This window comes from Schistocerca serialis, chromosome 2 (assembly GCF_023864345.2).
Source record: "Schistocerca serialis cubense isolate TAMUIC-IGC-003099 chromosome 2, iqSchSeri2.2, whole genome shotgun sequence".
Lineage (NCBI taxonomy): Eukaryota > Metazoa > Arthropoda > Insecta > Orthoptera > Acrididae > Schistocerca > Schistocerca serialis.
In genome coordinates this window covers 939,193,496-939,207,375 of record NC_064639.1, presented here as the reverse complement: position 1 = coordinate 939,207,375, position 13,880 = coordinate 939,193,496, and the positions used below count along the sequence as shown (strand labels likewise).

General features: G+C 45.5%; 1 protein-coding gene and 1 pseudogene across 1 annotated transcript in view; both read right to left on the bottom strand.

Moving 5' to 3' along the window:
• Positions 1-13,880, bottom strand: part of LOC126456531 (extracellular serine/threonine protein CG31145-like) — an 847,422-nt gene that overhangs the window by 798,055 nt on the left and 35,487 nt on the right. The gene's annotated exons all lie outside the window — the stretch shown is intronic.
• Positions 4,135-4,252, bottom strand: LOC126459513 (5S ribosomal RNA; annotated as a pseudogene).

Sequence of the window (13,880 nt, the reverse complement as noted above, 5' to 3'; positions counted from 1 at the left end):
TGGAATTAGTGTACCCTATGTATATGTTTCTAGTGCAAGCCATGGAATGGTGCGAACGTTTTCAAATGTCTGTGAGTCGTGTAACTGAGGCGGGATATGGAGACCAGGCCAGTATTCACATAATGGGATGTGGAAAACCGCCTAAAAACCACATCCAGGCTGGCCGGCACACCGGCCCTTGTCTTTAATCTGCCGGGCAGATTCGATCCGGGGTCGGCGAGTCTACCGGAGTCCAGGTAGCAGCGAATTAGCTCTCTCGTCTAACCTGGCGGGTCATAGTGCTGGTGATAAAATATCTGTTTACAGATATTTGTACTGAAAGATGTCGATGTATATCAGCGGCATTTCCTATCCGCTACCTCGATATATCGACATCGAGATAACAATATCGAGTGCCGATATTTTTATTTTATATTACAATTTTTTCGCAATTTTCAGTAAATATTTTAAACTGTTCTTTCGAAATTGTAGTAGAATATAATTTTACTTGCGCTGTGTAAAGGAGTCTTACTAGTTTGTGACCTTTCATGACGTCCAGTTTTTCGCTTTGATTGTGTGAAGCAAGTAGAGATGGAACAAAAGAAGTCCGACTGCACGGGGACGGTGGCGGTGTGAATGGAACAAAATTACGGATGTGAAGAAATAGCTCACCAGCTACGCTAAGAACATCATTTTTAACGTAACTTCTGTGCTATTTCTTCACATCGGCATTCTTCAAAAACATTTACTGAAAATGTTGAACAAAAATCTAAATGGCCAAGATTGGTGTAAGGGGAAATTATGAAGTAATCGACGCTCGGTGCCATCAACAGAAACTACATCTTTTAACTTCACCAAGCAATTTTGGCATAACAACTGCTAGGTCCCTGACATCTGCAGAAATGGAAAAGCAAGGAAGTCGACATGAAATGTTCCGGACAGTTGCGATATGTGACGAAACCGAACGACAGACCCTCAGACACCTTCCATTCTGCCACGTACATGCAGTTACCATCGTTAGCAAAGTGGATGTCGCCAAACGTGAACGTGCATCGTTTTCCTTTCAGTTCTTTCTCTAAGAGGGTTAAGTAGGCTGCTGGTTCGTTGATGTACAGAATCTAATTATAAATCAATATTTAAATCAACAGCTCTAAAACCAGAAGTATTGTTGTAATGTGCAGCTGGTGTTTTTACTAGTCGGTAGATCGATACTTCACACTGTCGAGAAATCGATAAATCGATGCATCCTTCCGATATATCGAGGGCCAATAACGATATCGTATTCCCGATATTTTTAAAAATATCAGCAGTCGTAACTTACTTATGTTGTAGTCTTACTCGAGCCCTACACACCATAATACCCACATCGGTGAGCGACAGTCCTGACGGTCCCCTTGTAAGCGACGCATGAGGCGGCGTAAAGAGCGACGCAAGTGGACACTGAATGCCTGGAAACGAGTGATTCGTAGTGAGGAACCACGTTATAACCTACGGCGAATGCCTGGAGAACGTTAGCTGCCATCCTGTGTAGTGGCAACAGTGAGGAGGTCGTGTTAAGGTAGAGGGATGCTTTTCGTAGTTGAGGTGTGATCGTCTTACTGTTCTTACGAAAACTCTAAAGGCGGAAGCATATGAAAAAAAGTTACAGCAAAACAGTGGAAGGACATTTCAGAGACAATGGTTGAATCAGCATGACACTGTACCATATCACAAAGCAGCATCTTTTAAATTATGGCGTTCCTGCAATGGACTGATATCCACAGAGTGCCGACTAGAACTCAGTGAAGCGTCTTTGGGATTTGCTGACATCGCTCCAAAACCCCAACGTTCAACATCAAAATGGTTCAAATGGCTCTCAGCACTATTGGACTTAACATCTGAGGTCATCAGTCCGCTTGAACTTAGAACTACTTAAACCTTACCTAAGGAAATCACACACATCCATGCCCGAGGCAGGATTCGAACCTGCGTCCGTAGCGGTCGCGCGGTTCCAGACTGAAGCGCCTATAACCACTCGGCCACAGCGTCCGGCGTCCAACATCACTAGTTCCTCTGGTTTCACCTTTTGAAAAATTGTTCAAATGGCTCAAAGTACTATGGGACTTAACATCTGAGGTCATCAGTCCCCTAGACTTAGAATTACTTAAACCTAACTAAACTAAGGACATCACACACATCCATGCACGTGGCAGGATTCGAACCTGCGACCGTAGCAGTAGCGCGGTTCCGGACTGAAGAGCGTAGACCGCTCGGCCACAGCGGCCGGCCGTCTTCTGAAGGGGAATGGACTGTCGTTCCTTCACAGACATTCAGACACCTCACTGAATTCGTGGCCAGCATTGTTGAAGTCATGTTGAAAGTGAAGGCTTGATATATGGGGTGTTTCCGTAAGAACGTGCAAAAATTTAGCAACACTTAGAGGATGCTCTACTGAACAATTTGAGATAGGGAACTTGGGTTCGCAGAAGCCAGCTTAAGCAGATGATAGGGATAAAATCATATTACTGTGTACCTTCTTATTTACATTAGTTACAGTTAACTACAAATGACATCACTGACTCAAGGAACGTACCGTTTGTTCTGTACCTTATAAAAAGTGCTGAAACCGAAGGCTATCAACATCAATACGAGCATGACATCGACGAACAAGATTCTAACGTACCCTGACAAACATCCCTGGTGTGTTTCAAAGCCGACCGAAGTGGCCGTGCGGTTAAAGGCGCTGCAGTCTGGAACCGCAAGACCGCTACGGTCGCAGGTTCGAATCCTGCCTCGGGCATGTATGTGTGTGATGTCCTTAGGTTAGTTAGGTTTAACTAGTTCTATGTTCTAGGGGACTAATGACCTCAGCAGTTGAGTCCCATAGTGCTCAGAGCCATTTGAACCATTTTGTGTTTCAAATCACATCACAGGCAGCTACAATTCTGGCAACTAATTCCATCGTCGGGTATCCACTGGGGTCTCCTACACAAGTGACTTTAGATATCCCAATAGGAAACAATCAAGGGGATTCGCGTCAGGTGACCTTGCAGGCCATGGAATAGGACCCCCCCTTCCAATCTAGTGACCAGGTTAAACATCACAGAGACGGCTGCGAACACCCAGTCTGAAGTGAGGCTGCGCGCCGTCATCTTGTATTCACATCATTTCACGAACACCCAGGGTACGTTCTCCAAAACTTCAGGTAAAAGTCTTTGCACGAACCTCAAGCACAGGTGTTTAGCCGGCCAGGTAGAAGATATGGCCTAATGAGATTGTCACCTAAAATGCTGGTCCAGACATTCACAGCTAAAAGTACTTGATGGTAAAACTCTACTATAGCGTGAGGGTTTTTCTCATCTCACACGTGGCTATTCCTGCTATTCGAATTGTCATCGAGATCAAATGAGGCCTCGTCAGTAGGCAGCACAATTTGTAGGAAACCTGGTCGATGAATCCATTGTTGGAGCAACCACTGACACAATTAGACTCTTCGTGCAAAGTCAGTCAGAAGCATTGCTTGGTTTCGTTGTGGATGACATGGATGTAATTGTTGTTCGTGGAGGACTCGGAACACGTTAGTATGTGCAGCGCCCATTTAACGTGCAGTACGAAGAGTATTTGTAGTGCGGTCCGCTGCAATACGTTCCAGCACTCCCTCTTCAAACTCGGGTGTGCAAGTGGTCCCCATGTTGCCAGGTCCATCGTTTCTTCCTTACAATGAACCGGTCTCCCACATTCGTCGAACGAGAGAAATAAACACTCGTCGTAGCGGAAGATACTAGTTAGGAAATGGTTCTGTATACAGCCTTTCAGCAGCGAGAGCATTGCAACGTATTCCGGATACACAAGGTGCATGTCAGTGAGTTCTGCAGAACTGTACCAGTACTGCCCCTATTGTAAAGTACTTCACGTCTCTGAATAGCACTGAGTAATGAATGGATCTGTCGTTGATTCTTAGCACGTTCTGTCATGTACTCCGTCTTCAGGCTACAAGTGGCCCATGGGGACCATCCGACCGCCGTGTCATCCTTAGATGAGGGTGTGGATAGGAGGGGCGTGTGGTCAGCACACCGCTCTCCCGGTCGTTATGATGGTTTTCTTTGACCGGAACCGCCACTATTCGGTCAAGTAGCTCCTCAATTGGAGTCACGAGGCTGAGTGCACCCCGAAAAATGGCAATAGCGCATGGCGGCTCGTATGGTCACCCATCCAAGTGCAGGCCACGCCCGACAGCGCTTAACTTCGGTGATCGGACGGGAACCGGTGTATCCACTGCGGCAAGGCCGTTGCCATGTTCTGTCATGGGGCAATGTAAATACGATACAACAGAGCCACGTTATGGACAAGTAAGGTAAACAGAATAATCAGGCTCGTCACCCTCATTTCCTTGCAGGAAATAAAGAATGTACATGTAAATAAACACCACAGGACATGTAAAGTTGTAAGCATGTTAGTTGCAAATAAGATGAAAAACAGTAATGCTAGACGAAGTGGTAGACAAGTTTACTTTCATATCTCCTTAAGCTGGCTTCCCTGACCCTACGTTCCCTCATCAAATTTTTCACCGGAGCATTCTCTATATCCTGTTACATTTTTGCACGCTCTTACGGAAACACCCTGTATCCATATTAATGTATAGTAATAGCTGTCGAGATACTTCTGATTAGAAAGACTACGCCTTGGGCCATGGACTCACGCAAATAAAAGTAAAATCTCCTGGAAGCTTACAAAGTGTCTCAGCAACTGCGCAACGACACTCGCTTCGCAAATAAAGGTTCGGTTTGCGCAGTAAAATATGAATCGTCGAGGGTTCGCTGACCTTCTTTAATCTTGTTTCGAGCCAAAATTAATCATGTTCTGGAACCAGGGACGCTGTCGAGGCACTAATTGCCCTGGCTTCCCCCAGATAATAGTGACGGCCGATCCGGCTCGGGTGCGGAATTACACGATAACGCGCGCTACTAATATACGGCGGTACTCGAGCAGTGTGGGCGCACGCATTACGCCGACTGGGAAAGAACGACATAACGCTTGATTGGCGGGCGGCGTGCGCCGATAGCGAGGCAGCGCGCGTCAGACGTAATCTCCGGCATCTGCAAATACAGCCGCGCTCCGGCCCGTTTAGTGGGTCGCGCTTGGTGGGCGAGATTTGGGGGACGCGTGGGGTAGGGGCACTTGCTGGCTTCCAACTCCGGCGTGTACTCTTCAGACCGCCTCGGGGCTTCTGGCTGGGATAAGATATCCGCCCGTCGTTAGCTCAGACTGACGCGAGCGAGGCAAGACGGGCTCCGGATGAACCGCAATTTAGCCAAAGGGGTTAATTAACCGGAGTCACTTCCCCCTTGCCTCTGCTAACAAAGTGTCATCATTTCGCCGTTATTTTAGCTGTGCTATCCACTTTAATAATTACACAGTAGTGTTCGAGAAGATCAGTATTTTTATCACAACACATCTGTAAGGTCTGACCCAAAGAATTTTGTAAGTAGGCTGTTTAGGTTTTATATTGGTAACGCCATGTAGCGCTCTGTATGAAAATCACTGGATGTGCTGCGTGTAGTCTGTGGCTGGTTGTCATTGTTGTAATATTCGCTATTGTAGTGTTGGGCAGTTGGCTGTTAACAGCGCACAGTGTTGCGTAGTTGGAGGTGAGCCGCCAGCAGTGGTGGATGTGGGGAGAGAGATGGCGGAGTTTTGAGAGCGGATGATCTGGACGTGTGTCCATGGGAAACAGTAAATTTGTAAGACTGAATGTCATGAACTGATAGATGTATTATGATTTTTGAACACTATTAAGGTAAATACATTGTTTGTTCTTTATCAAAATCTATCATTTGCTAACTATGCCTATCAGTAGTTAGTGACTTCGGTAGTTAGAATCTTTTATTTAGTTGGCAGTATTGGCGCTCGCTGTATTGCAGCAGTTCGAGTAATGAAAATTTTTGTGAGGTAAGTGATTCATGAAAGGTATAGATTATTGTTAGTCAGGGCCATTCTTTCGTAGGGATTTTTGAAAGTCAGATTGCGTTGCGCTAAAAATATTGTGTGTCAGTTTAGTGATGATCAGAATAAGTAAAGAGAGAAACGTCTAAGTACGTTCAGTTTTGCTCAGCTGTTTGAAAATCAAATAATGTAAGGGGTTTACCAGCACAGTAATTCACTAATTTTTCTAAGGGGACGTTTCATATGTCGACCCTTAGCCGAGGATACCTCACTGGAATCTTCTGATTTTTCCTTGTAGTTTGTGTAATTAGTGTAGCTATTGTTTATTGCTAGCACCTAATTATAGAGAGAATTTCCTTTGTAGACGACAGACGATATAATCGTAACGAAAGACCTGAATTTCATCAGAACTGGCGGGATTCAAACAGGGCACGGCCCTTGCGACAAGGCGAATTTGTAGAAGTTAGGTCTCCAAATCCCAATAACGACGAGCGCCAACAAAGAGCCAGACAATGACGCGCACTGCAGGCAGCCACGTGCGCCGGCTGGCTCAGAGAAAAATAACACAGACGCTAACCTTGAGAAAAATTTTAGCATTCCTTACCGACGTATACAACATGAGAATTGCTTTCAAGTGGAAACTCTGAGTACTAGGAAGAGAAAAGGATTACACTACATTTCACATGTAAAACCATTTATTGAAAGATAATCTGCTTTTTAACTTAGCCTTTGCTAAGAAATTTTTCACTTTTCATTACTAGTATGCTTTCTCAGACTTAGATTCTGTTAACATGGAACAATGTTTGAAGTAAAATATCCAGTCAAGAACTAAGAGAACTTATTTAAACAGAAATTACGAATGCATTGTTATAGTGAACAGACGACACAGTGTTGTTATTTGTACATCCTTGCTTGTTAGTTGCACGATTACATAGTTAGAACATGTACTGCTAATGAGATTTTAATGCAACATTTTGGTTTACTTGAAAAGATATTCTTTATTTGAAGTACATTCTGTGACATTAAAGATGACTTAGCATTTGGTTTCTTTGATAGCTACACGATTATATCACGACGCTACTAATATGTGACACAATTTACATTGTTGCTTTTGAGGTGTATCTGTTTTGTATCTGCACAGTTTTTCTGTATTATTTTGGAAAGTAAAACATGTTGTAGTTTTACATAGTAAATACTGCGTAAACTAACTACTGTGTGCGAAAGTAGTTAACACCGCGAAGGAATGGCCTTGTAATGTCGCGATAGGCAGGAGCTGAGTGCTGGAGTGGCGAAGAGCTGGTTTAGCAGATAAACATACAGTACCTTAAAGCATATTTGCTACGGATAAAATTTCGCAGAGAATAGACATGATCTTAATTACACCTTTATTGATCACGTCCACAATGGACTTAAACAATAAAACTACTGAAGAAAAGTCAATCGCAACTTCTCGTTTAAACCTTGAAACACTTAATTAACTTTAAAATCCAGAAAATTACTGCTCTTACAGTGACAACAGTTATTAGTCAGCAAAGTAAAATTGCAACACACTAACAGAATTAAAAATCAATTAAAACTTTTCACAGTATTCTGTTAAATAAATTACTTTCTGAGCCACTTAAAGGATTCAGTCACGTCAGTAAGGCTATGTATTGTCTCCAGAATTACAGTAACAACAGACTTAGGCATCACGCCCAGATCTAGCGGCCCTAGCTACTGGAATCAGGTAACGGAATAATTACAAAAGACCACTAAGCCGTGACATGCATAACGCTAGTCAGCCATCAGTACAAGCTCTAGGACTTAAAAGCACATAAGTAACCTAGAACACATGGAATAAATAGAAGCAGAGCCTCAGAACAGATAAACGCATAAGGTTTAAAAGTAACCCATTAACATTTCCATTAATTAACAAAATATAATTACCTGCGCTTCAGAAACTACCGTGTTCATTATGCAACCGACTCAAAACAACCATTTAAGCCGGCCTTGTGGCCGAGCGGTTCTAGGCGCTACAGTTTGTAACCGCGCGGCCGCTAAGGTCGCAGGTTCGAATCCTGCCTCGGGCATGGATGTGTGTAATGTCCTTAGGCTAGTTAGATTTAAACAGTTCTACGTTCTAGAGGACTGATGACCTTAGAAGTTAGGTCCCATAGTGATCAGAGCCATTTGAAATAATTGAAACAACCATTTAAATGTATCAACGACTCCAAGCAGTGTCTTACACAAGGAGGTAATTAGTTAACAACGTGACTATCTCAGTCAACAAAGTGCCCGCATTCAGCACACAGTATTTCACAAGTGTCAGAACAAAATTTATAACAGTCTGGATAACTACACTCAACACGTTCCTAGAACCTCTCCATTTTTTCCTATCTAAGAAAAAAAAGCAGGGTGGCGGACATCAGAGCTTACCATTTAACAAAGGAAGTCTCTGCAAGCAACACGCGGACCAGTCAAGCCGGATCCACAGGACGCTCACGCTCCAGGTGTGAAGTCGCCATCGCATTGCTACCTCACACCAGCCATAGCTCCTCACAAGATGTCCAGTAGAAGTTTCCGTCCACTATGCCCTGTGCCAGCGAGCCCTCTCGCTGCGACGAGCTTCGAAAGACCACGGCATCACAGCCGTATTCCACCCGTTCGCCGATCAAGTCCGTAGCGAGCGCCCAACTATCACTAGGAGCACACCAGGGCTCGTGCCGTCTCAAGGACTGCAATCCCCTCTTGTTTGAATGGCGGCCAGTACCAAGCGAAACATGTCGACCATCCGCTACCAGCTTTTAATGATTCTTCTTAGTGGCCGCAACCAAAGATTTGAAACGAAAGGAAATGGCCATATGGCGCTCATGGTCCCCACCTGGAGAAGTTCGGCCGGCAAGTTGCAAATCTTTTCAGTCGATGATGATTATAATGATGATGATGAAATGATGGTAGAGGTAAGGAGGATAATTGCTAAAGAGGCAAATCGAACTGGTGCGCCACGACTCATGTCCGAATCATTCTAAAATGGGACAATGTGTAGAAGAGTGGAACCATAATAAGCAATAAAGACTGCAGAGAGATGACGTGCAGTAGGCCTATCAGCGCCCTCATTCTAGTAACCGGTCAGAACCTTCAAAGAAAGTTGAAAGCGTGCAAGCAAGTATTGGTCTGCATCATCGATGTCAAAAGACGCAATATCAGCATGTGAGTGATTTAGATTGGGGCCAAATGATCGGTGTCCAAGAATGATCATATAAAATTAATTGTTGGTAAGGAGGGTGCCAGGTTGAGATTCACTGGGAGGTCCCCATAAAATGTAGTCCATCAACAAAGGAGGTGGCTTACAAAACACTCTTTCGACCTATACTTGAGTGTTGCTCATCAGTGTGGGATCCGTACCACGTCGGGTTGACAGAGGAGATCGAGAAGATCCAAAGAAGAGCGGCGCGTTTCGTCACAGGGTTATTCGGTAAGCGTGACAGCGTTACGGAGATGTTTAGCAAACTCAAGTGGCAGACTCTGCAAGAGAGGCGCTCTGCATCGCAGTGTAACTTGCTGTCGAGGTTTCGAGAGGGTGCGTTTCTGGATGAGGTATCGAATATATTGCTTCGCCCTACTTATATCTCCCTAGGAGATGAAGAATGTAAAATTAGAGTGATTCGAGAGCGCACGGAGGCTTTCCGGCAGTCGTTCTTCCCGCGAACCGTACGCGACTCCAACAGGAAAGGGAGGTAATGACAGTGGCACGTAAGTGCCCTCCGCCACACACCGTTGGGTGGCTTGCGGAATATAAATGTAGATGTAGATATGGGTTTGTCATACCATGAAAATGCAGCTCAAACACGGCAGCTGCAACGTCAATGATGCTTTTGTGGAACCAGAGCTGTACGCAGCGACTGGGTTACTCCAAGTGACCACAGCGCGGCAAGCCCGCCATCTTGTCTGCGTGGCCGTAACCGATAGACCATGTTCGTCAAGAGTGTTGGCTCGGCGGTTAGAGCACTGCAGCTGGTGTGGACATGCCTGCATCGACAGTTCGTCGTCGTCTGCTGAGGACTAGACTGGTGGTACGCATGCCATTGTGTCGGCTTCCACTGACCAAAAATTGCCAACACCTCAGACAACTGTGGACACGTGAACGGCTTCATTGGCCGAGCTAAGTGGCAGAATGTAGCTTTTATGGACGTGTCCCGCTTCAGCTTAACCTACAGTAACGGCTGTGCATGGTTGGATGGTATCGTGGTGAACACAGTCTGGCCAAGATGGTTTGAAGTACCACTGGCTACAAGATGTGATTCCAGCCTCCCATGCATTGCAAACGATTTGAACAGCAGAGAGATTTGAGGCTGCTGTCCATCTTGCAGTCAACTCCATTTGCCGTATTTCAGCAGAACAATGCCCTGTCACCTGTGGCAAGGAATGTGCAAGTCTTTTGCGAAGAACGACAGGTACCACTGCTTCCTTGGCCTTCAGTTTTGCCTGTCATGTTGCCCGTCGAACATATCTGAGATATGGTCGGTCGCCAGCTTGTTTGTTCTCGTCCTCCTGCAACTGCTGTCAACGATTTCTTGCCACAGCTACAAACTGCGTGACAATGTATTTCCCAGCAACACATCAAGAACCTCTTTGAGTCCACGCCACGATGTACAACTGCTATGATTGCAGCATATGGCAGTTTCACGCCCTACTGAATTTTTCACTGTTAGGAGTATACGTTAAGATTTATAATTTCCATAATTGGTGTGTTTCAAGTCCTTAATGTGTGGGATAAATTTCATTGTAAACGTACGTCCCCTTCTAGGTGTTGCAAATTTCGCAAACAGTAGTGTACATCTACGTGAAGGACAGTGGGACACAGTAACAGTTTATCTTCCGATATGTGACTGTTAGACATACCGCCATTGTCAAGGTTGCTTGGCGACTGAATTCGGCCTGTCCGAGGCGTCCTGTTTAGACCACGTCTGTCCAAAAGGTTTCCAGACTGAATCAGTAGAAAATAGAGAAAAGTTAGGATGTCCTCTTCAATAAAATTCTTCAGGGTATCAGACCGCATCGTCATAATTTTAAATTGCGCCAACGTTTCGGCCAGCGTTGCAGCTAGCCTTCATCAGGGCCTTACGTTAACTGCTGAATGAACACACTTGGATTCCTTAAATAGCTGCACGAGAAAACCGTGTCGTTACTTGATTGGCTGTACTAGGAGGAGGAGGAGGGGTGAAAGGTATGCTTTATTGGTGTTTCCTTTATTATCTGTTATTGGCTGAAATAGCTGTTTTCTATTGGTCTTTATATTAATCCACCCCATTGGAGGAGACGGACGAATAGCGAACAGGTGATGGCTGTGACGTCACACTGTTTCCATGCTGTCCAGAAGCCGGCTGCGGCGTGCCATTGCTTTGTGTGCTCGCGACCACTACTGTGGCTCTCCGCGTGTCCGCATGGGCCGCCACGGCACTGCCGCCGCTCCGTAGCCCTGCTATTGCAGGCAGCCAAGACCTCGGAAGCTTGTACCCGTCCTCTCTATTCACGTTGGCGGGTCTTTTGGCTATTTCTATCGCCTCTCTAATCTTTCTTTTGAAAGTGAGAGGCTGTTTCGCCAGGACGCGGGCTTCTTGAAAAAATATTGGTTTCCCGCACTCGTCTCGGTGTTCCGCCACTGCTGACTTAGTGTGTTGTTTCAGGCGGATATATCTTTCATGTTCCGAGAGCCTTGTGCTAATCGGACGTCCCGTCTCACCTATGTAGACTAATCCACACGCACAACCAATTTCATACACGCCAGCTGTGTGTAGTTTGTCAACTGCATCCTTGGTAGAACCGAGCATGTCTGATATTTTGTTTCTGCTTCGGAAAATTGGTTTGATGTCTGCTTTTCGTAGAATTTTGCCAATACGTTCGGTGACCCCTTGTACATATGGTAACACAGCAATGCAGACATCAAACCAATTTTCCGAAGCAGAAACAAAATATCAGACATGCTCGGTTCTACCAAGGATGCAGTTGACAAACTACACACAGCTGGCGTGTATGAAATTGGTTGTGCGTGTGGATTAGTCTACATAGGTGAGACGGGACGTCCGATTAGCACAAGGCTCTCGGAACATGAAAGATATATCCGCCTGAAACAACACACTAAGTCAGCAGTGGCGGAACACCGAGACGAGTGCGGGAAACCAATATTTTTTCAAGAAGCCCGCGTCCTGGCGAAACAGCCTCTCACTTTCAAAAGAAAGATTAGAGAGGCGATAGAAATAGCCAAAAGACCCGCCAACGTGAATAGAGAGGACGGGTACAAGCTTCCGAGGTCTTGGCTGCCTGCAATAGCAGGGCTACGGAGCGGCGGCAGTGCCGTGGCGGCCCATGCGGACACGCGGAGAGCCACAGTAGTGGTCGCGAGCACACAAAGCAATGGCACGCCGCAGCCGGCTTCTGGACAGCATGGAAACAGTGTGACGTCACAGCCATCACCTGTTCGCTATTCGTCCGTCTCCTCCAATGGGGTGGATTAATATAAAGACCAATAGAAAACAGCTATTTCAGCCAATAACAGATAATAAAGGAAACACCAATAAAGCATACCTTTCACCCCTCCTCCTCCTCCTAGTACAGCCAATCAAGTAACGACACGGTTTTCTCGTGCAGCTATTTAAGGAATCCAAGTGTGTTCATTCAGCAGTTAACGTAAGGCCCTGATGAAGGCTAGCTGCAACGCTGGCCGAAACGTTGGCGCAATTTAAAATTATGACGATGCGGTCTGATACCCTGAAGAATTTTATTGAAGAAGACAACGGCCGCGGAAGCCTACGCTTACACAAAAGTTAGGATGGTTGTTTAATGCTTTTAATGCTTCTGCGTAGTCTCCCCTCCCTCCACCCCCCCTTTTGAGTACAACCTACAGAACGTTCGTACAGCCGTACCACCATGTACAGTACTTAACAATGCTTGCTGACAACTGACTGGCCGAATCCACATCTGTAGTTTATAGTCGTTAGCTCAAGCCACCACCCTAGTTACTGCACAACAAGCTTATACTCCAGGAGAAATATACTGTATATACATATTTCTGTAACAGTGCATCGATTGCTTGACGTTTGTTTCGGTGGGGATGCACTAATATCGTCCGAATTCTAACGGGAATCGATAATATTTGCGACTAGGGGTTAATGGACGAAGGACGCTACTCCGCAGCGTCCAGCGAGTTGAAAATTTGAGTGGATCAGGGACCGTGTCCAGAGGGCTGAAGCGTTTAAAGGCTTTATTAGAAGCGGTAAATCCGGGTTCGAATCCCTGTCCGGGACGTATTTTCAACTTGCGCCACTACGTTATCACAATGCTCTGGGCGGCTGAAAGTTACGGTATTCCTACCCATACCTTCCCTCTCTTTCGCAATTTCATGTAGATGAATACTATCAGCATGGAGCATTTTGGACGGACGGAGCACCTCTTCGATATTCACCCCTATCCCTTTCCTTTCTTTCCTCGTTCTCTAATTTATATAAAGGAATAATATCAGCCACGGAACTTTTTGGACGGATGAAGTACATACTGATCATGGTGGTAGGAGAAACAGTGCCGCCTCAGCGATGCAATATCCTGTCTACTGGACACCCCAAACCTGGTCACTATCAAACGCGCAGATTTAGCGTGTCCCGCCCATGCTATGACCGACTGTCACGCTGATGAACAGTGCGAGGTCAGACAACATTCAGTCACGTGAAGCGTCCAACTGTTTCATTCCCCGTCTCTTGCCAGCATACTTTGATTGAGCTGCTCAGGAGTGAATGCCTCTGGTAACAGAACAAATCCCGAATGATTTGTGCATACCTTGTAACAGAACATGATGTACACTATACAGGGACAGTCGTTAGCGAAATCCGACACAGTTTGGAAAAGTCATATTCCTTCGGAGGCAAGGCACCGTTGACTACATGGTACTTGGCTACTCAGGTTTTTTGTTTACGAAATCTAGACAAACTTGCATATTTTAGCCTTTT